Here is a 22,216-nt window from a genome sequence, read left to right as displayed (position 1 = left end):
AGTTACAGGTGCATGGAATAAGCAATTCACAGGAATATATCGTGTAGCAGCAAGGAATGTAAGTTATTCAAGTGAATAATTGGGATGAATAGGAGATCATTAGGCTGGATGTGAAAATCAAAACGTCTTTGGTGAACTCCATAACGTCTTCGGATTAGGGACACAGGGATTCTTAAAATTAAATGGAACACTCTCTTCCTTTGATTATGAAGATGAATGCAAAAGTTGTTGATTTAAAAATAAACCTTATCATTCACAGTCATATAAATATTAGTATTGATGCAACGGGATCATTTTTTTGCTGCAGATCTCTCATCTCACCTAGGAGTGGCATAGGTGCCACATGTCAAATTACAAATGGCCAGTTGGCTTCTTACCAGATTCTGATGAAGATAAAAGACTTAGAAATGTGCACACAGTTTCTGATGTGAAAATTGGTTAGTAATTCTTGGTAAGGAAGTGATGCCCAACTGCTGGCTAATGTGCAATTTCCTTGTGACAAAAGCTTCATGTTTAAATTTCCTGTGACTTTTATAAAGTTGCTGCATTTTCTCTTTTGTTGCCCTTTAAGCATGATAAGAAAACCACCAGATAATTAACAGCATAAGTACTCTTTTAATGAAGTAATAGTTTATCAAAACTAGTAAATATTTTTTGTGCAGAATTAAGTACTTTTGTACCTCATTGTTTCAGAATTAATTAGTGTCATTGGTTAAGAAGTTTGCTCTTTTCATCACTGTGACCCCAGATGTTCTTGTTACATGAACAGTTTTCACTCCTGTAAATTTAGTGTTTACTTTTTCTTTCCCAGTGCATATTTATGCAACACTCTTCCAATCAATTAATTGAAACTGGGGGAGTGGAGTGGAGGGTGACATGGTAGTGTAATGCTTTACAACTGCAGTGACAGCAGTGATCAGGGTTCAATTTTGGCTACTGTCTGTAAGGAGTTTTTACATTTTCCCATGACCAGATGGGTTTCCTCCAGATGCTCCAGTTCTGTTCCACCCCCCCCCCCCCCGACATTCCAAAGATGTATGGGTTAGGCTTAGTAAGTTGTGGGCATTCTAAGTTGGCACGGAAACATGCGACACTTGTGGGCTGCTCCCAGCACTTATTTGGACTGTGTTGCTCATTGATGCAAACAACACATTTCACTGTATGTTTCAATTTACATGTGACAAACAAAGCTAATCTAGTCTTTATATGAGTGGGTTCACAGCAGTCTATTGCACTGGAACACATGCCAAGATTTTTTAATTTAAAAAACAAAGAAAACAGAATTTACAACAATAAAAGCAAGATAATTCCTTTATAGAAATGCAGAGAATGGAGAATAGTTACATTGGAGCCAAGTTACTTCCAGCAGTACAATCACACCCTACAGTCTCTAGAAATTGCCACTATATGCAACTTTTTAGATGTGAGCGTGTCATTGTGAGCCAAGCTAACTGTTCTGCTCCAGCACTATAGCCCCAATATAATTGAACATTGACATATTGTCCAATAATGATGCTGATCTGTTATTATAACATAAAGGGTGGAATATTTGCTTGTCAGAATATATTTTGCAACAATAGTACTACATAGGCTTCTTCAGAGTAATAGGAAATATTCATATTCCATTAAGTAACTAGTGCCAATGGGAAAATAAGAAATTGACTTTAGGGTTGAATTACTGAATAAATAAACACACATGACATCAAAATGAACTGTGTGAGTATTAGAATGTAGTTTTTCACTACATATTATAAAATCCCAATTATGTATACATTAAACTGAAATGATGTTGTACTTGGTGATAGGAATGAGGGCAGAATAACACATGAACATTTCATACTGACAAAACAGTTACTGGATCGGAAATAACTTTGTGCACAAACTCCATGCTAGTTTGATGAAGAACGTGATCGTTCAAAAATTGAATAGTAGAGCATGGGAACAGACCTTTCAGCCTGTGACGTCCATGGAGGCCATGATGCCAATTGAAACGAATTCCATCTATCTGCAGGTGGTCTATATCCCCTCATTTCCTGACTGTTCATCTGATTCTCTAAATGCCTCTCAAATGTTGCTATTGTATCTATTTTCACCATGTTCCTTGACAGTGTATTCCAGGCATTTGTCACCCTCTGTGCTTCAAAAAATTAACTCAACTTGTGCATCTCTTAAACTTTCTCCATATCACCTTTATCTATGCCCTTTAATACTCAGTATTTGCACTCTGGGCATTGTCGAGCTTATTGTCACGTGCACAAGTACATCTATGCACCAATACAATGAAAATGTTACTTGCAGAAACATCAGAGGCATATAGCATCAAATACATAATATTCACTAGAAAGTCAGAAATTGAACATTAGTTAGAAGATTCCCAATATATATTATGTCCACATCTGTCATAATTTTATAATCTGTTAGTTGCCTCTCAACCTTTAAATCTCCAGAGAAAACAATCCAAGACTGTCCAACCTCTCCTTAAAGTAATGCTCTCTATCAGCAACAAGCTAATGTGCTTGAACATATCAAGGTTAAGAACGAGGGAGTGTTGGAGCTTTTCAAAGACAGCTGTACTGTTCTAATCTGGGTACCAGCCTGGTGAACATCTTCTGCATTCTCTCCAAAGCCTCCACGTCTTTTCTCAAATGCAGTGACCAGAATAGCACACCAAATGTGACCTAAGCAAAGTTTTATACCACTGCAACTTTTATACTCAGCATCTTGACTGATGAAGGCAAGTATTCCATACACTTTTGGAACCCTATCTACTTTGCATTGCTGCTTTCGGGAAGCTATGGTCTTGAACACAAGATCCCCAAAATCAGTATGCCTCGGAGTATTGTCATTTAATGTATGTATACTTCCTTCTTTTGGCTGTTCTCCACTTTTCTGGGACCTTGCTTGTGACCAAAGATCTCTGTTAAGGCTCTTTGCATTCAGAGTGGCAACCAGCATGTTTGCATGTACCAGATTTTCAGTACACTTCTTTGATGTAATGATAGAGTTTCATGTATATTGTTTCAGCCCTTCCTCAGTGAAGTTCATCGTCTTCATTTGCATGGCTGATGTGTGTATTTACTGAATCTTGTGCCACCATGTTATATTGTACAAGATGCTGCAGATAAGGGAAGTGATGATCCAGCAACTCATGGAATATTAATTCGTAGGAATGGTCTGTTAGGATTAGATGCTGATTTAATTAATTTGGCTTTCTCAGATGCACACTTGCTGGCTGGGCAGTCAGAACTGTCATCCATAACTATTTTATCTAACCCCTCATAGAGGTGTGCAACATTATCTCAAAATTAATGAAGAAATCTACGAATTCATACGGAATAAAAGCAGGAAACACATTGAACTGTGCATAGCAACATCAGGTGCACTTAAACATTGAAGAAAATGAATTCATTTTTATTGTACTCTGCATCTTGCCTTCTTTAATCTGCAAAATGAAAAGCCCCAGACTTACATTCCAAAAGGTGACTCCTTCAACTCTGATTAAAATCAAGTTCCAAATCTAGAGTTTTGATCATCCCCAAAACCAATACTTCAACTCAGTTACACGTGTCATTTCACAGATGAGATACTTAATCAAAATTCCTCTGCTGTTGATGCGGGAGACCCAATGGGATAAGATGTGTGTGGAGAATTGTTTTCAGTGTCCTAGCTAATATATATTCTTAAAAAGCATAATGAACAGCATTAATTTTGAAAAGAGAAACAGAATTAGATTATCATGTAAAAGAGTCTTCAACTCAAAATGTCAGTTCTGTTTTTGCTTTCCACAGATGCTGTATGACCTGCTGAATATTACTAAAGTTTACTTTTTATACATTAATATGAGTTGACTTACTTGTTAGGATCACAATGCTATTTGTGGGACTCTATAGTATGCCAATTGACAACTTGCATTTCTAAGTATTAAACATTTCCCACTTCATTGGCTAATAAACATCTTGGTCTATCCCGTTGTAATGAAAGGTATTTTGTGAACAAAGGTGTCAAGATGAAACAGCAGCTTCTTATGTTGAAGAAGAAACAACAATGAATAGATGGATTGGAAGGTCTAGGTTTGGAATACCATGCTTCAGTAATTTGTTTCTAGTTGGTGGTATTTCTATTATCTTCTTACTGCTCTGCCGAAACTTGTTGTTGTCCTGTCTCCAATGTATGCTCAGTATGTTGCAGTACTTTGTAATAAGTTATTGCCTGAATTTCCTCCCTTTGTTCTTTCACCGCGTACATTCTTTCTCTCTACCTCCAATCCCAAATGTGAATCTGCTGCAGTATTCTTTCACATCACAAATATCTGTCCAGAGTGACAGTGGCTTACTTGGTGCCTTCCAGCTGCAGACATATTCTTTCAACTTTGGACTAGCAGAGGTGTATCTTTCTGTCAATTTTTCTGGGAAGCTAATTATCCTCCACCATCAAAGACCATGCCCCATCAGACTTTCCCTTCTATCAGAGGCTCACATTAATGTGAATGGATTTAGATGGCTTGCATGTCACTCTATATTGAAGCTCTCTGGCACAACATGGTTTTGCTGTTAGGTGCTTTTTGTTAGTGGTTTTGAGGGGGCTATTAACATAGGGAAGAAGTATCTGGCTGTGAGTGCATGCAGCCAACATAAAAACATGTGGAGAAACACCTGCTTCCCTTGTGATGAGATTGGCATATAATTGGTAAGGGCCTGCAGTATGAAAATTGAAGACAACAGTAACCACCATTGGTAGGTGAGATCAGAACTAGGGGACATTGCCTCAAGATTAAGGGGAGAAGATTTAGGATGGAGATAAGGAGAAACTGTTTTTCCCAGAGGGTGGTGAATCAGCTAGATAGAAGCTGTCCTTGAGCCTGGTGGTATGTGCTTTCAGGATTTTGTATCTTATCCCCAGTGGCGTGGGGGGGGGGGGGCGGTGAAGAAAGAATGTCCAGAGTGTGTGGGTTCTTTAATTATGCTGGCTGCTTTATTGAGGCAGTGATAAATGTGGATGGAGTCCATGGAAAGGAAACTGATGTGCTGAGCTCCATCCACAACTCTGCTGTTTCTGGTAGTCACAGGCAGAGCAGTTGCCATACCAAGCTGTAATACATCTGGACAAGATGCCTTCTATGGTGCATTGATAAAAATTGGTGAAAGTCAAAGAACTCATGCCAAATTTCTTTATACTCCTGAGGAAGTAGAAGCATTTGTAAGCTTTCTGAGATGTGGCTTCAATGTGGTTGGAGCAGCTCAGGCTGTCGGTGATGTTCTCTGCCTGGAACCTGAAGCTCTCAACTCTCCCTGTCTCAGCACCATTGATGTAAACAGGAAAATGTGCACACACTGCCCTGATACCAACACCCCCCGCCCCACTTCCTGAAGTCAATGATCAATAAATGTGTTGCTGGCTCATTACCAAAGCTAGCGTTTTGATTTTAGTTCTTCCTATATTTAAATCTGTTTTTCAAAATAAACTTCACTCATGTATAAGAAATACAAAATAGCGGTGCATGGCTTCCTTCAAATTCAAAGAATTGTTCAGTCTACATACTCACAGTGTTATCAATTCTATACATTAGCACTTTCTGTGTAAGAGCACCATTGTTACTCTTGTGAACTCCTACAGCGTTGTGATTCAGTTAAGGAAATCTACTCTCCTTACCTGAACTGATCTATATTGGACCTCAGAACTATCATTGTGATTGACTCTTAATTGTATCCTGAAGTCAGGAGCATTGAGCAATCAACAATAAATATCAGCACTTCCAACAACATACACATGCCATTAATTTTTTAAAAATAGGTAATGTTTAAACCTCTGCTGGAATACCTGGTTTAAGTAATATATGCAGCACAAGAAGTTAGAAACAGTTTTAAAGAAAATGGAGCATCTTTTGAATGTTTTGACTACCTGTTTGAGAAGCAAAAGGATGTGAAAATTGAATAAATAAAATTGTATTGGTGGGGAATAGTAAGGGAGGGGCTGGTGCAGAGAGAGTTTAAATGGGGTTTATGCAAAAGTTATGTTTGTGTAACGGTTGAAGTTCTGTAGAAAACCCACTTTTATGATTTATGTAGACTTCAAAGAACCAAAAAAAATCACCAGAGCTATAATCCCTTGTCATCATAAATAGGCATCAGTCAGGATACAGCGTAAGACAACTTCGTTCATGTTTGTCTTATGTTAGCAAATGAGTGGTAGCAAGTGTGAGTTCATAATTCTCCCTGAAATGTTGAACATTCTGTTAACTTAATCTCCTATGGTAACACTGATATATAAAAAGTTGATTTTCAGTCTAATATTCCTTAATAGGTCCATGAATATTAAATTTGCCCTTATCCTTCTTCATTGTTACCAATTATATGTAAAATGATGTGTATTAATAAGAGATATTCTGAAAGAGATGCGCGAAGTTATGAAAAAGGACAAGATTAGTGAAGGTTAATGTAGGTCCATTATGTACGATAGAATTATACTGAATATTAAAAAAATGGCAGTAAGCAATTCAAGAAATATTTTGTATTTGACTTCTCAGATGCAGTAAACCCCCTGAAAATGATGAAGAACCACAGGTCCAAAGTTTAAATAAAAATTACATCTTTACAAAAATAATTAAAGAAATTATTGGGTCTGAAAGCTGATAAACATAATGATCTGAAATTCTGGGTTCGAAATCTTTGAACAAAGTTGCTTTGGAGATTATGGATACATTGTCTATAATCTTCCTAACTTCTTTGGATTCTAGAAAAATATCCACAGTGTGGAGGGAGAGAGATAGCAAGGAATTGTTGAGAAAATAACCCTTCATAACTAGAATCTATTATCCAGAATCTGGAATCTATTATTGATGGAATTGTAGCAGGGTATTTAGAAAATGGCAATAGGTTAGTTAGAGTGATCATGGAATTATGAAAGAGAAATGCAGTTTGACAAATCTGTTAGAGCTTTTTTAAAAAATTGGGACTAGCATAATGGATCAAAGGAAACATAGATGTAGTATACAGGGGGCTCCCTCTGACTTTTCTCAAATTCTTCCATACATTTTTAGAACATTTTTAAGCATATAATAATAATAATAAATAGTTCATGGTATTCATTAGTAATGGATAGAATATATATTCCATTAGTTTAATTATGGGCAGTATTAGGATGAAATGAAAAAAATACAGCAACTATAGCAATTATATGTAGACTGACATTTCAGACTTGTGAAAAATCTAAACTCAAATATAACCTGGGGACTGTCTTTATTTGGAATTGCCTTTGAGCATATGGGATTGGGGGTGATATACTTGCACAGACTGAGGTAGATAGGTATACAATCATGTGCTTAGGACCCATATACTCTTGTTTTTATTCTAGTTTCTCTGCCCAACCCTTGTACCCTTGTTTTCCTTGCCCATTGTAACTAGTATTGTAGCATTTGGGAGACTAATATCAGGTTTGCAGAGCAACTGAGCATGATGACCTTTTCTGTGGCCTTTTCTAACCATCTCCTAAATCCGATCTTGCTGTCCAGAACATCACAGCCAAAAAATTGGACCATTAAATTTTGGATGGGTTGCATAGGTTGATTTCCCTTATTCCCTGCTCCCTACACTGGAATGATGAGGTTCAAGACTTGCTGCATGGTGATCTCATTTTAATGTTACAGGTGAAGTATTAGACCAATGAAGAGGACTCTAAGGTCGAGCCATAGTTAATGTTTCTGCACCCTGGTGGTAAATGTTGGCAGAGTTTGGGATCAGTGTATCTGAATTCCCCTTACACCTCAACTTTCTTTAATTGCAAACTATTTCCAGAATTGATATCTTCAATTAATGCTTTTGCTTAAAATTAAGAGGAATTTCTTTAGCCAGAGGGTAGTGAATCTGTGGAATTCATTGCCACAAATGACTATGCAGGTCAAGTCATTGGGTGTATTTAAAGCGGAGGTTGACAGTTTCTTGATTAATAAGGTTGTCACATGTTAAGGACAGAATGGGTTTGAGGTAAAAAAACAAACTAGCCATGATCGAATGGTAGAACAGACTCGATGGGCCAAATGGCCTTGTTCTGCTCCTTTGTCTATCAGGGATGTGGACCAGAATGGCACAAACCATCTTGTGGAAGATTGATCTTCCAGAAGGAAGTCCTAAAGTAGATATTAGGCTTCTTGCTTGGAGGCAGTAGCACATGCAGTATATCAGATGTGACTAAAAGATTACACTTAATTAAAATGATGTGGGTATATTTTTGACTGGAGATGTATACATTTCCTGCCTGACATTATTGGCTTCTTCCTTGCTCCCAAACAGTTTCCAGGACTATGCATTTGTTTGTAATGGACTTTGCCTAGTTCAGTTGAAATATGCTTGAGAGCCTTCCATATGCAATAAATCTTAGAATCATAACACTGAGCGTGATTCATCATTCAGGTTCAGGACTCAAGATTGTTTAGTGTTATTTCCAGTACACAAGTGTAAAGGAGGATGAAATAATTGTGACTCCAGATCCGATGCAGCACAAAAAACACAGTAAGATAAAGAACACAATAATTAAAAACACAACAAATATAAATGCATAAAATAGCATATATATATATATATAGATTGATTGTATATTTATAAATATTTATAAAGTGACACCGGGCATAAGGTGGCTTATAGGAAATGATAAAGTAGTGATGTGGGGGGTGTGGAGGGGTAGTTAGTGAGTAGAGGTTTTGATCAGCCTTACTGCTTGGGGAAAGTAACTGTTTTTGGGTCTGGTGATCCTTGCGTGGATGGTATGTAGCGTGTGTGAGACAAACAGTCCATAAGCAGAATGTGTGGGATCCTTCATGATTGAAATGATTGATCGTAATGTCAGGCAGAAAATGCACACATAATTGAGCAGGAAGCCCAAGTTTATAAATTGAGCCGGATTTATGCAGAGATTAAATATTAGATTTTTTACTATATGACCTTCTTAATGGTGAATATGGCCTTAGATTTTTAAACTTGCTTTTGTTTACTCTGGGCAACCTTTAGAAAGTTGAAAAGTAACTTCTGAAATACTTTCAGCCATGACTTGATTTCTTTGTATATGCATGACCGTTCATCCATTCATTGAGATTAATGTTAAGGTCTTTTCAAATCCACTGATGAGCATTTTCTCACTTGTTTCCCCTTGGCATGCTCTCAGTATCTTGTTTAGTGTGGGCCTGAAGCTCAACGGGCACAGTAATTTAGAATCAATCAAGAAACCAATTGGATAGCTGATTCCAATCCAACCAGCACATGATAAAATATACACCATTAAAGGGGATAAAGAACAGTGCAAGCTTTACAACCTGTTGGCCAGGATCTGGCTGGAGTGCAGAACATCATTCTTTCAACCATCTTTACACAAAACAGTAACAGGAGCTTGGACTAAAGGTCGTTGCTATAGTTAAATTCTCAAAGTAAATATATGTTCTTGTTTGTAATGCATCAGTAGATATAGAACAAACCCAAACATTTTTTCATTTGTCATGAGTGCCAAGACGTTATTGATTAAGACATTAAGCAGTCCCTTCAGATACCTCAAGTGCAGTTACAGAGATTGAAAACAATATAATAAGACCGGTAATGATTTTAGTAAGTTTGGTTCAAACTCAAAGCCAAGACCATTACAAATACAGTATATACAGTGACAGCTGGTAACATATCTAATACACAGTATTTTGACATATTGAATGTCAGTAAGGTCCCAAAGTGGAATTGCTGTCAATTGAAACAGTGGTTACTGTCTTATTTGTCTGCTGGTGTCATTGGCTTTTAGGTTTGCATAGCATGTCCTGCTAGCATAAGTGAAAAAAAAACAAAGCTGTTTGTCACTTCTGTGAGAGTGGACATTGTTTCTGAAATATACTGCAATGCACTGTAACAAAACTGGTCTTTACATCAAGAGCTATAAATCTCCCTGCTACCCCAGAGTTTATTCTTCAGACTAACACTTCCTCCCTTCATACTGCATCCTCTCTCTTTCAAAAGTCCATGAAATTCCCGTGATTTCTTCTCTGCTTGAAAAAATCCAGTATTTTCTTCTTGGTAAAATGCCTTAGGACAAGAACTAAATTAAATCAAATGGTTGTTCATGTGTTGTGAGACATTTGGATGGAGTGAAGGTACAGTTGAGTAATTATTTAACATAAGTTATTTATGTACACCAGAAGTAATAAGGGGAATGTTGCACCACAAAAAGTGCTTACTGGAGAAGCAAAGAACATGAAGGAAAGAGTAGGAAAATGTTGGATTTGTGAGCAAAAACACAATCGAAGGTTTACTTTCTGGAAGTGGTTTGAACATGAAGAAAGCTTTATTTTAAGGAGAAATTACAAGTGATTGGAGTGTGAACCCTGAAGGCTTTGCTAATGATGATTCAAAGAAAGATTGGTGGCAGGGTTTTCATACTGATAGGCTGGCAAGTTGATAAGGACAGGAATGCTTTTGTTCAGATTAAAATACAGCTTGTTCAATGCCCTGGTTCACATCTTTACTGTTATGCTGTGGGTATTTCATTTAGCACTTCTGTAAGAGCAGTCAGTTCTACTTTCAGCCTGTTTGGGTTATCGTTGAAGATAGGGGATGATGTGTGCCATCAATTAGGATGGTGGAACTGGGGTGATTTTTTTATATGAGGGACTCTAAGGTTGTTCTTGGAGTTCTGCTCGGCAGGAGATGAAGAGAGAAGATGCTGTGGAGAACCGGTCATAGGATAAGACCCAGTGGGAGACCCGTTTGTTCGACATGGATTGTGAACAACATTCAGAAAGTGGTGTGTGCTTTCACATAGACTGAGGGCCCAGCGCATGAGTGACCGAGAAGTTCAAGATGAGCTTCAACTTGTGCACATATGGCTGTTTAATTATAATGGGCCCTTTTTGTTTTTTCTTTCTTTTCTTTACTAACCCTTCAGTTAAGTAAGTTTCATAAATATAATTCCTTTAGTCGTAGACAGTGTGCTGTCTGTTATCTCTTGGCACTGAGTTGTAACAGGGTAGCAAATTGCACAGCAGCCACACAAACCAGGGTTTGGGGCAGGAGAGCTATTTCAATCTCACGGGTTTGGCGAGACCAGAATGTGTATGCCCTAGACTTACGCAGCCAAGGAAACCAGTGGGGTTTCATGTGCATAAATCCTTATCCATACAAAAGATTCCTTCAAAGATGCTTGGCTGTTTAGAAATAATATTTTATTTTCCCCACTGCCACCTCAGTTGTGTACTCTCATCTTTTGAGTTACATCATAACAACATGAAGAATAGATGCAGGAGAAGGCTACTGTCGCCTTGAGCCCGCTCTGCATTTCAATAAGGTTATGGATGATTTGTTATGTCAGCACTATGTTCCTCTCTTGATTCTCTTATCCAAATATTTTTCAGTCTCTGTCATGGATTTGCATTGCAACTCAACAGACAGCCCTCTTGGGTACAGATCTCCTAAAGATTCAACAGCCTCTGAGTGAGGTCATAGTCATAGTCATAGTCATACTTTATTGATCCAGGGGGGAATTGGTTTTCGTTACAGTTGCACCATAAATAATAAATAGTAATAGAACCATAATAGTTAAATAGTAATATGTAAATTATGCCAGTAAGTTATGAAATAAGTCCAGGACCAGCCTATTGGCTCAGGGTGCCTGACCCTCCAAGGGAGGAGTTGTAAAGTTTGATGGCCACAGGCAGGAATGACTTCCTATGACGCTCTGTGCTGCATCTTGGAGAAGGGATTTCATCTCATTCCTAAATGTTTACCCTTGATATTTGACCCAGCATTGCACCTCCCCGTCAAACCACATAAGAATTCTACACAATTTGATGAGATCACCTCTCGTTCTTCTAAATTCTGGAGAGTAAAAGCCTCATCTTTTTAATCCCTCCTCATTGGACAAGCCCAACACTGTAGAAATCTGTCTGGAGGGATTTGGTTGCACTCTTTCTTTCTTAAGAATATCAGTTGTATGTAAGGGACCACAAATTAATGCTACATTCCATGTACACTTTCAGCAGGGCCCTCTATAATAGCAGCAGTTGCTCTTTACTCTTGTTCTCTGGAAAGGAAAATGTACTATTTACCATTTTCTGCTTCAATCAACTGCTTGCTAATTGATTGGGGACTCAGGAGCAACCGCAGGCAGCTGAGCACCTATGTGGACTAACATTTCAGTACAGCACTGAAAAAGTACCGTATTCTGTCAGGTGCTGTGTTTTGGATGGACATTAAAACCAAACCCAGTCTTTTGGAGAGGGAGTGGGGTTGGTGCAGTGCGGGCAAAGATTTCCTGATGCAAAAACTTCTGAAGGTGGTGTACCTTGAGCAAAACACAAAACATGCTGAACGAACTCAGTAGGTTAGGTAGTATCAATGTCGGGAAATGAACAATTGGTATATCAGACTGAGACACTCTCTCAGAACTGGAAAGGAGGATGGCAAAAGCCGGAACAAATGGTAAGGGGAGGGTGGAGGAGAAGCAGCACAAGATGGCAGGTAATACTTGAGTCCAGGTGAGAGAAGGAATGTAGATGGGTGCGGGGGAATGAAAGGCAGTGATGTGAGGAGTTGAAAGCTGATAGATAGAAGAGGTAAAGGGCTGAAGAAGAAGGGATCTTATAGGGGAGGACAATAGCCTGTGGAATAAAGGGGAGGGAAGGAGGTGTGGAATGAGAGGGAGGTGATAGGCAAAACTCCTGACACCCTGGCATCCTTAATCAATAATTTTAAGAGACTGCTGATGCTGAAATCTAGAACAAAAACAGCACTGTAAGAACTCAACTTGTGAAGTATCGTCAGTGCAGATAAAAAGGCCTGTCAGACTTTCACCTTTTGCCTACTTGAACCATTGAGTTCTTCCAGTGTTCTGCTCTTGATATAAAATATCCAATTTATCAATTGACCCCTGCTGTAATTGGTTACCATGTCCTTCATAAATTCTAGCCCTTCAAAAATACTGGCTTTGAAATGATTTGGGAATGAAGTTTGATCATGAAAGATCTGGAAGTCTCTATTTTCTTAAAGATCAAGAATGTTAATGTCACAGAATTCACTCTGTTCAAAGAACATGGTATTAGCATTAATGCCAGAGGAAATTTGTGGAATCAGAATGTATGACACAAATGAAGCTAGTTGGTTCATTATGCCAAACTAAAAGAGAAAATACTCACCATGCCAGGTTCCATCTTTGGCAAGAGAAACAGAGCTAATGCTTCAGGTTGAAGACCTTTCATCAGAACTGAGGTCCAATATTTCTGCCCAGAAAATCCACCATGTACCCACTTTCCTGCTGTTAGTCTGTAATTGGCCACATCATGCTCCTCAAAGTAATTTTTAAATGAATTTAGTGTTTCAGCAGCTACCATCTCCTCAGTGGCTTCCAGATCTTATCACCCTCAGAGTGAGAACATTTCTGTTTAGCTCCAGTTTAATTCTTTAATCAATCTAATTACATTTATGCCTTTGGTTATTAATGTTTATGTTGAGGGGCACAGGTCCTAACGACCTACTATTTCAATATCTCATAATTATATTCACCCACCTAAATCCTTTACTTTATTGTTTTATTCGAAATTAGTAACTTCTTTTCAAGGTGCTATCTCAGACTGTGAATAACTCATTCTCCACTTCCTCTTGCACAACACTCCACCACTGAGTCTCCACCCTCACCAGGCATCATCTCATCATCTTTAGGGAAGGTAAATCTGAAATCCATATAGCATCATGAATTCATGCTGACAAGGAGCTGGCCGTATTCACTTCATACTGTCATTCGTGAAATGTTTATAGACAAGATAGATGAGAAATCTATATTCAGTTCAGACAGACAGGGAGTGTGAAAGTACTCAGTTAATTCACTTAGTTACCCATGTTTAGGAGCATTTAGAGTATTGTTTTTCACTATTTTCAACTCTTGGAGGTGGTCTTGTAGCATTTACAGTTCTTCAGTACAGGGATCTAGTTCCCAGGGCTTCTTGTCACAGAGGTATTCAAAAGGAGTTCGGTAAGACTGAAGATATTTCTTTGTATATTATTGTATATCATATGTTCCTTATTTTCTTTCATCTCAAGTTGCATATTTCCATTCCATGCGACACATTAACTAATGTTTGCTATCACACCAGTGTGGGGTCAGACTTGTATGTGTACAGAGGCTTTCCTTTTGCCTTCTCGGTCACTGCAAAACCAATGGAGCAATGGGTATATAATAAATGATGGGATCAAGAGGTAAAATAGATGGCAGACTTAGGAGAGGAAAGGTTTAGAGCTTCAGCTGGAAGATGATCAACATCTGAGGGTCAGGTACTGCAATGGTTGTGAGGAAAAAGTTTGCAATCAGGTTGGAAAAAGGTTGGTTACTGAGAAGGGGAGATGGAGGCTAGCAGGGGCAGTGGGGGGAGATTTTGGAAAAATTGATTTTTGGTGTAGTTGGGAGGAAGAGCTGAGTAGGTAAATTAGATATATTGAAGTATCAGACACCACAGTCTTGTGATTGGTCAAGAAGTAAAAAAAAAAGTATGCATGCACAGAAGAATCTTCAATCATGAGCATGCCATTATAAAAAGCATAAGATTTTATGCATTTTCATTACACACTGTGCATATCTTTGTTCATTATAAACACAAAATAATCTGCAGATGCTGTTGTCAAAGGAACACTCACAATGCACTGAAGGAACTCAGCAGGTCAGTCAGCATCAGTTGAAAAGATTAGTCAACGTTTCGGGCCGAAACCCTTCGTCAGGACTGAAGGAAGAACTTTGGGGAGGGTTTGAAGAATGCTGGTAGTTGAAAAAAACAGTAATATGAAAGACAAAGGGGTGGGGGAGGGGAAGCAGGGAGGTGATTGGCAGGAGAACAATGCGCAGTAGTAGAAGGAGGGAGAACTATGAGGGAGGTGATGTGAAATAGGGATAGAGGAAGGGAGGGGGAGGGAACTACTGGAAGTTGGAGAATTCTATGTTCATACCAAGGGGCTGGAGACTACCTGGACGGTATACTCATATACCGTCTAGGTAGTCTCCAGCCCCTTGGTATGAACATAGACCATCTAGGTAGTCCCCAGCCCCTTGGTATGAACATAGAATTCTCCAACTTCCGGTAATTCCCTCCCCCTCCCTTCCTCTATCCCTATTTCACATCACCTCCCTCATAGTTCTCCCTCCTTCTACTACTGCGCATTGTTCTCCTGCCAATCACCTCCCTGCTTCCCCTCCCCCACCCCTTTATCTTTCAAATTACTGTTTTTTTCAACTACCAGCATTCTTCAAACCCTCCCCAAAGTTCTTCCTTCAGTCCTGACGAAGGGTTTTTGGCCCGAAACGTCGACTAATTTTTTCAACTGATGCTGACTAACCTGCTGAGTTCCTCCAGCGCATTGTGAGTGTTTCTTTGTTCATTATCCGACTTCTATGAAGATATGTAAATTTCTGATGCTTAGAGGTGTTTTTAGTCTCCATCATACGGTACGTTTTTCATGGTCGACTAAGTTAAAATGTCAGATTCAGTCAGATGTTTTTTAACAGTTGCCTAATAACATTCTAGGTGCAAATCTTTTGTGGTCTAACTATCTGGATAGTCAGCTAAGGGAAAATTGTTGCTAAAAAATTACACAATTTTTCCAGTGTGTGAAAACTGCATCGGAAATAATAACTTGAGGTAAAAATTATGTTTCGTTGGTTAGAGTATAGCTAGAGTTGTGCGGACAGAGGTTATGTAGTTCAAATCTTTAGAAGAAGACTTTAGGGGGAGATGAGGAGAAATATTTGTAAGATCCTGAATGTCTTTCTCAGAGCAGTGATGAATTTTTCAAGTTGGATAACAGCTTTCATGTAATTGTTAAAGAGAATTGGTCAAATACTTCTGTATGAGAAACGCATAGGATAATAAACAAATGTGGAACAGGCAGCTAGAAAAATTTGGCAATGATCTTCGAGTGATTCGCGGTTAGTGCAGAGTGCAGAGTTCATCCCTGGCGTCCTCTTTAAGGAGTCTCTGTACATCCACTCCGTTTCCTCCCACAGTCCAACAACGCACCAGGTAGGTTAACGGATCATTGTAAATTGTCCCGTGGTTAGGTTAGGGTTAAGTCAGGGTTGCTGGGGCGGGTTGTGGCACGCAGGGCTGTAAGGGCCTATTCCATGCCATATCTCTAAATAAATAAGTAAGTAAATAAATTTGAAGACATCAGAGACTGGAACATGGTGCCAGATTCAAAGGTGGCTTGCGGGCTTGCTATCGGAACTTGGGAAGTAGTTGCCAATTGTATAGCTTAGAAGAAGCCTCAGTCAAGAGAAGGTGGCTCTGGAAGCGTTCCTCATATAGAAAGTTATGCTCTGCTTTTGCTTTTGGGAATCTGCTGCTCCTGCTTAATGATAGATCAGAGTCCCGAGTTGCAGAGACCTGCGTCTCCTAGTGAATGACTTGCAAGGGTTAACGTACAGATACATGTAATTAGGAAAGCTAACAGAATATTATTGTTTATTCAAAAGCAGGGAGATTTCACTTATGTAAGTCATCAGTGAAGCTGCATTTGGGGTACAGGTACTCCCTAGGTTACACAGGGTTCCTGTGAAATGTTCATAATCTGAACAGTTCATAAGTCAGAAATGTGACTGTGAAGAGAGTCCCCACACCGCAGTCTTGCTTGCAACCAAGCAGCAGCTGCAAAATCTGCTTGTCTCCTGAAAGCACATTCAATTGTCCAGGTTATTCATGAGTGAATGAACTTTCATAAACTGGGAAGGACCTGTGCTGCTGATGATAGTGGTCTCTATAGTTAGGGAAAGTTGTTAGTAGGTGTGAAACTCCTTTGAAATATTTCCATACTCCAGGTTCTGAAACCGGTGTCTAATGATGAAACAAAGCCAGAGACAAGGTGATGGAAATATTTAAGATACTGAGGGTAATGTGGAAAACATGTTTCTTCTTGTGGGAGAATCCACAATTAAGGGTCATTATTTAAAAATAATGAGTCAGAGATTTGAAGCAAAAGCAATTTTTTTCTCTTTCCGAGGGGCATGTGTCTTCAGAGGCCTCTTCCTCAAAGAGCAGGTAATCAGTCTGGACATCTTTAATGTAGAAATATATATACAAGGGGTTGAGGGGTACTCCTGACTAGACAGCAATATGGAGTTCTATTTTCAGTCAGATCAGTGGTGATCTAATTAAATGATATAGATGGCTTCACAGTTCCACAACGCCTTCCCTGCTCCTAATTCATTTGTCTGTCTGCCTCCATTTTCCCTGCTGGGTTTCCCATGCTCTGGAAACACCCATCTGGCAGCTGTGACTTTTAAATCAGGATCCAAACTGCGCTGTGGCAGCCTGGTTTGAAAATGACAATGAATTGGCTCTGTTCCCGAAAGAGGACAAATGCATGTCACAAATGGTCAGCCAGCAGCTGGAGCTGGCCTGGACATGATGAGATGGGACACACACACACACTTACACTTTCAAGTCTTCACCCTCCCCACAAGATTCTACTCACCATTGTGAAAAATTAAATTGAGGACCTTGGTCATATTTTCTCCAGGACTCTTAGTGCGATCTCAGCTCTGTAATAAGGTAACAATTGACTTGAAAGCATTCCAACCTTTAGTCTCTTTGTTATTTCAAGTCAAATGATATTCCATTCACCTAGGTATAATTGAGCAGCATGTTACTATATCTTCGCGTTTTGTATAGGGTCTGACTGGAATGGATGGCAGCTGAATATTCTTGCCTGCTGGCAGCCTGTCAGCTTGTGGTATGGAGACAGGCTTGTCATTGTATTATACCATAGCCAATTGGGAGACTAGAAAGCAGAGGTCTGTAATCAGCAAACAATGGAAAAATTACAGAAAAATGTTCTTCTCCCTCATGGATGAACTTGCAGTTATCTCTCGTGTAAAAATGCTATAAATAGTACTTGACAAAATCATTTAGAGGTAATTCCAAGTCAGAAAAGTAAGGCTAATTTTACACTGAGTGAATGAATAAACGTTTGTATGAAGCACCATGGCAAATGTGGTTACTGAATATATGGATTACAGATGTTCCCCCAAATATGTTGGCCCTTACTCATTAATGCTCAGACACATGCCCATGGATGTAGAGAGTTCTTTATGTGTCTACTGTTTAGTGTAGCAACACAGAGAAGGTCTATTGGCTCGATTTCAGTTCCAAAATCAAGGACTCTGCAACTCATGATCTCAGTTTTATTTAGCTTTTTATTTGCACAATCTATCTTTTGCACATTGGTTATTTGTCAGTCTTTGTTTAAGTATATATTTTCATAAATTCTACTGTAAGTTTTTAACTTTTTTGTAAATGCCTGCAAGAAAATGAATCTCAAGGTAGTTTAGGGTAACACATATGTACTTTGATAAGCTCCCACTGTGTATTAAATGCTCCCAAAGGCATGTGCCTCAACTAACCTTTGACAACTAAGTCCAACTCCTGGACTTCACGTGTGGCTTAGCTACTAAGCCTGATGGAACTGTTTCTACTGATGGGAGAATGAGCAAAGGTGAGTTACGGGGCCTTAAAACCAATTGTTTCTGGCAGATGGGGCTAGTCAGCTGTGGTTGGCAGTTCATCTGATCTCAAACCTCCACTGCCTTGCAGCTATACCCACTCATGGTGAAGTCTTTGAAAGTAAACCCCAAGGAAAAATCTGGAGTTGGAGTCCCTTGGGCAGTCCTGCATTGAGGTTAATGCTGACTAGCAACTCCAGCAACACCGCTGGTGCCAAACTGTATTGGTCACTGCCCTTCCTTTGGGCTCATCAGCTGTGTGGAGAAGGGGAGCCTGCTGTATGCGCACCAACATGCTCTCCATATTGGACTGTCCTGATTTTCATACTGGCTGGTGCATCACGTAGACATTTAGGATACAGCATCCATGGTTGACCTCGACCAAAGGACAGCCCTTTTCCACATGTACTTTGATAACACTGGACAACAGAGATTTTGCTTCCTGAATATTTTTGGATGTATCTTATGGACTTTCAGCTGCTAATCATAAAAATCACCATGAAATTTTCCTGTCATGCACAATTTTTTGAAATTGTCCATACTTGTTATTTTAATTCATAATTCAAGTCAATTAAAATGTTGTCCACAATCTAAGCTGAATAGTTTCTATCTTGTTCAGGCATGCTTTGGGTTGCCAGTATGACCCACGACAATGGTGTCTTTTTATGGATTCTTCAGTGTAAAGCCTGACACAACGGCAATGTCCACCCTTCAGTCCCAATTGGCTGTGCAATCTCCCTTCAATGCCAATCAGCAATATCCACCTTCAGTACCAATCGGCTATGTAATCACTCTTCAATACCAATTGGCTATGCATGAAAGGAAACTACTGAAAATTGTGTCTTGTTGAAACACAAACAGTACAGCAACTACAACTGGAATGTCTGTGGTAATCTGACAGTAGTCGTGCTGCTACTGGAACGCAGCTTGGATACTCCAAGTACTGTTGTTTCCTCTGTGAATGGGACAGCCGTGCTAAAGAATCACATCATATTAAAAAGGATTGGCCACTCTGTAAACAGTTCATTCCAGGGCAGAAATCTGTGGCGCATAATCCAATTGTAGACCCGATAAAAATATTTTTGCCTCCTCTTCATAGAAAACTGGGGCTTATGAAAAATTTTGTGTAAGTAGTGAACAAGGAAGGTGAAGGATATCGATATTTGAGAAGACGTTTCCCAGAATAACTGATGCCAAGATTAAGGAAGGCATTTTTGTTGGTCCACAAGCCAAAAAGCTCATCAATAACAGGCAATTCAAAGAACTTCTGGTGGGACCAAAGAAGATCGTATGGAAGGCAGTCAAGGCATTGAAACATTTCTTGGCAACTACAGAGAACCAAACTATGGGCAGCTGATTGACAACATGCTTCAAGCATACAAAACCATGAAGTGCAATATGATGAACACGGTGAAAGGTTTCTCCAGGACATTGCGGTCATGGAGAAACAGTATCAGGGCAACTGGTAACCATCAATGCTGGCTGATTATTGTTGGACAGTTAAGTGAGAAGCCTCAGATACTGAGTGGAACTGAAAATCATCAACAAAACATTTTTAGCTCATTGAACATATCTGCCTGTACATTGATCTGACTGTATATCTGACTGTACATACATGTATACAAAACAGTTATGTACATAATGTGGACAAATCCTCCCACATTTCCCCTCTTTATTGCTTGTACATTGTGACAGAGACACAACATAAAGATTTTTACTCCCTTAGATGTAAGAAATAAAATAAATACAATTACAAGTACAAAGCATCAGCACTGTTAAATGTATTATAGTCAATAAAAATTTATTTCTTGTTTCTCCAAATTCCTATGTGCTATAAGTAGTCTGAAATTATACTTGTGTTCAGCAGTGAATGTTCTATCATAACCATAGAATATTTCTGAGGAAGCACCACTTACAAAAAATATTACTCTCCAGTGTAAATAAATTTACTTTGACTTTGATCCAGGCAATGCCAACTTCCGCCTATTTCCTTACCATTTCTCTTTCACATGCTTGTTAACTCCCCTTTCATTCTTCTGCATTTACCTACACTGTAGATAACTGAAGCTTCCAGTACATCATCAGGATGTGGGAACAAGCTGAAGTAGCTGGCAGTGGTTTGCACAGTCCCAGGAAGAATGTACAAACTCCACAGATATGTGTATTGAACCCGGGTTCCTGGTTGTGTGGGGCAGCCTTTGTACTTGTTGCACCAATGTGTCACCCATTTCTAAGGAGAAACCAGGCAGATAGATTTTACCCAGATCCAGGTTGGTGACTTGGCACACTTGGCTAGTGCTTTAGTACCACTAGGTAGCATTCTCTGCCTCTGTGTGAATATAGGAGTTTTCATTTAGCTTCTTTTGTTGTCGTCTGCGCAATATTTTTTGCACGTGGTGGGGAGGGGGGTTTTGAAGTTTTTATTTGAACTGGTTGGTTCCATGGTTCTTTGTCCATGGGGAAGTCAAATTTCAGGGTTGTATGCTGCATACCATACTTCGATAAATAAATGCACTTTGAATCTTTGAATAATTAGAAAGTGACCATCAAAAATTGTCAATGATAAACTACAGTAGTTCTGCCACTGGTTTCAGGAAATAAGCAGAGACTGGATCAAACCTGCCTTTTGTTCAAGTATTTCGTGCTGTTGTCATATGAATTCAGTTAGTATAGGAGAGATTAGTAATGTATTATAATTAGGCATATGCCACTACGCTCAGCGGACTCTTTATTAGGTACAGGAGTGTTACCTAATGAAGGGGCCACTGAGCACATGTTAGTGTTTTTTTGCTGCTGTAGTTCATCGTCTTCAATGTTTGATGGGTTGTGCTTTCAGAAATGCTCTACCGCTGTAGCTGTTGTAATGCTTGGTTATTTGAGTTTCTGTCACTTTCCTGTCAGCTTGATTTTAGCCATTCTCCTCTGACCTCTCTCATTAAGAAGGAATTGTTGACTACACTGGATGTCGCTCACTGAATTTTTTTTTGTTTTTCATAGCATTCTGTGTAGACTGTTGTGCATGATAATCCCAGATCAGCAGTTTCTGAGAACTCAAACCATCCCACCTGACACCAACAATCATTCTACAGTTAATGTCACTTAGATCACGTTTCTTTTCCATTATAATGCTTGGTCGGAGCAACAGCTGATCTCTTGACCATGTCTGCATGTTTTCATGCATTGGGTTGCTGCTCCATGAATGGCTGATTAGATATTTGCATTACCAAGCAGGTGTATAAGAAGTACAGTACCTAATAAAGTGGCCACTGAGTGTATCTCCTATAAATAATTTTCAAGAAATCCTTTCGGACTAGAAAGGTTATTCGCTTTTGTATTAGCAACGTAAAGTGCTCACAGAGACAAGATGAGAGCATTTAGAAGATTAATTATTCTAGGTTTTGCTAATTGCAAGTATTATAGCTTTCCTTTGCTAACAGTGATCCATTATTTAATTCCTGCACACACACGGTGACACTTAATGGCTTCATGCAGGAATTTGATCCGTGTATAACATAACTCCAGTATAGTCTTTTATGGAGTCATTCTGTGTCAATAGACACATGTATTTCTCCACAAGATGGTCTGCTTTCAAAATGCAAAGAAGGAACTTCCATTAGCATAGCACATTCTGTGACATCGCAGTGTTCCAAAATGTTTTATAGCTGATGAGGTATTTTTGAAGTATGATCACTATCATAATCCAAGAAATACAGCAAAT

General features: G+C 39.1%; 1 protein-coding gene and 1 long non-coding RNA gene across 4 annotated transcripts in view; one reads left to right on the top strand and one right to left on the bottom strand.

Moving 5' to 3' along the window:
* The window catches only part of kcnh3 (potassium voltage-gated channel, subfamily H (eag-related), member 3), a 648,677-nt gene that overhangs the window by 2,856 nt on the left and 623,605 nt on the right, over nucleotides 1-22,216 (top strand). The gene's annotated exons all lie outside the window — the stretch shown is intronic.
* The window catches only part of LOC134348472 (uncharacterized), a 70,302-nt gene that overhangs the window by 1,740 nt on the left and 46,346 nt on the right, over nucleotides 1-22,216 (bottom strand). The gene's annotated exons all lie outside the window — the stretch shown is intronic.

This window comes from Mobula hypostoma, chromosome 6 (assembly GCF_963921235.1).
Source record: "Mobula hypostoma chromosome 6, sMobHyp1.1, whole genome shotgun sequence".
Taxonomy (NCBI): Eukaryota; Metazoa; Chordata; class Chondrichthyes; order Myliobatiformes; family Myliobatidae; genus Mobula; species Mobula hypostoma.
This window is presented reverse-complemented; position numbering and strand designations above follow the sequence as displayed.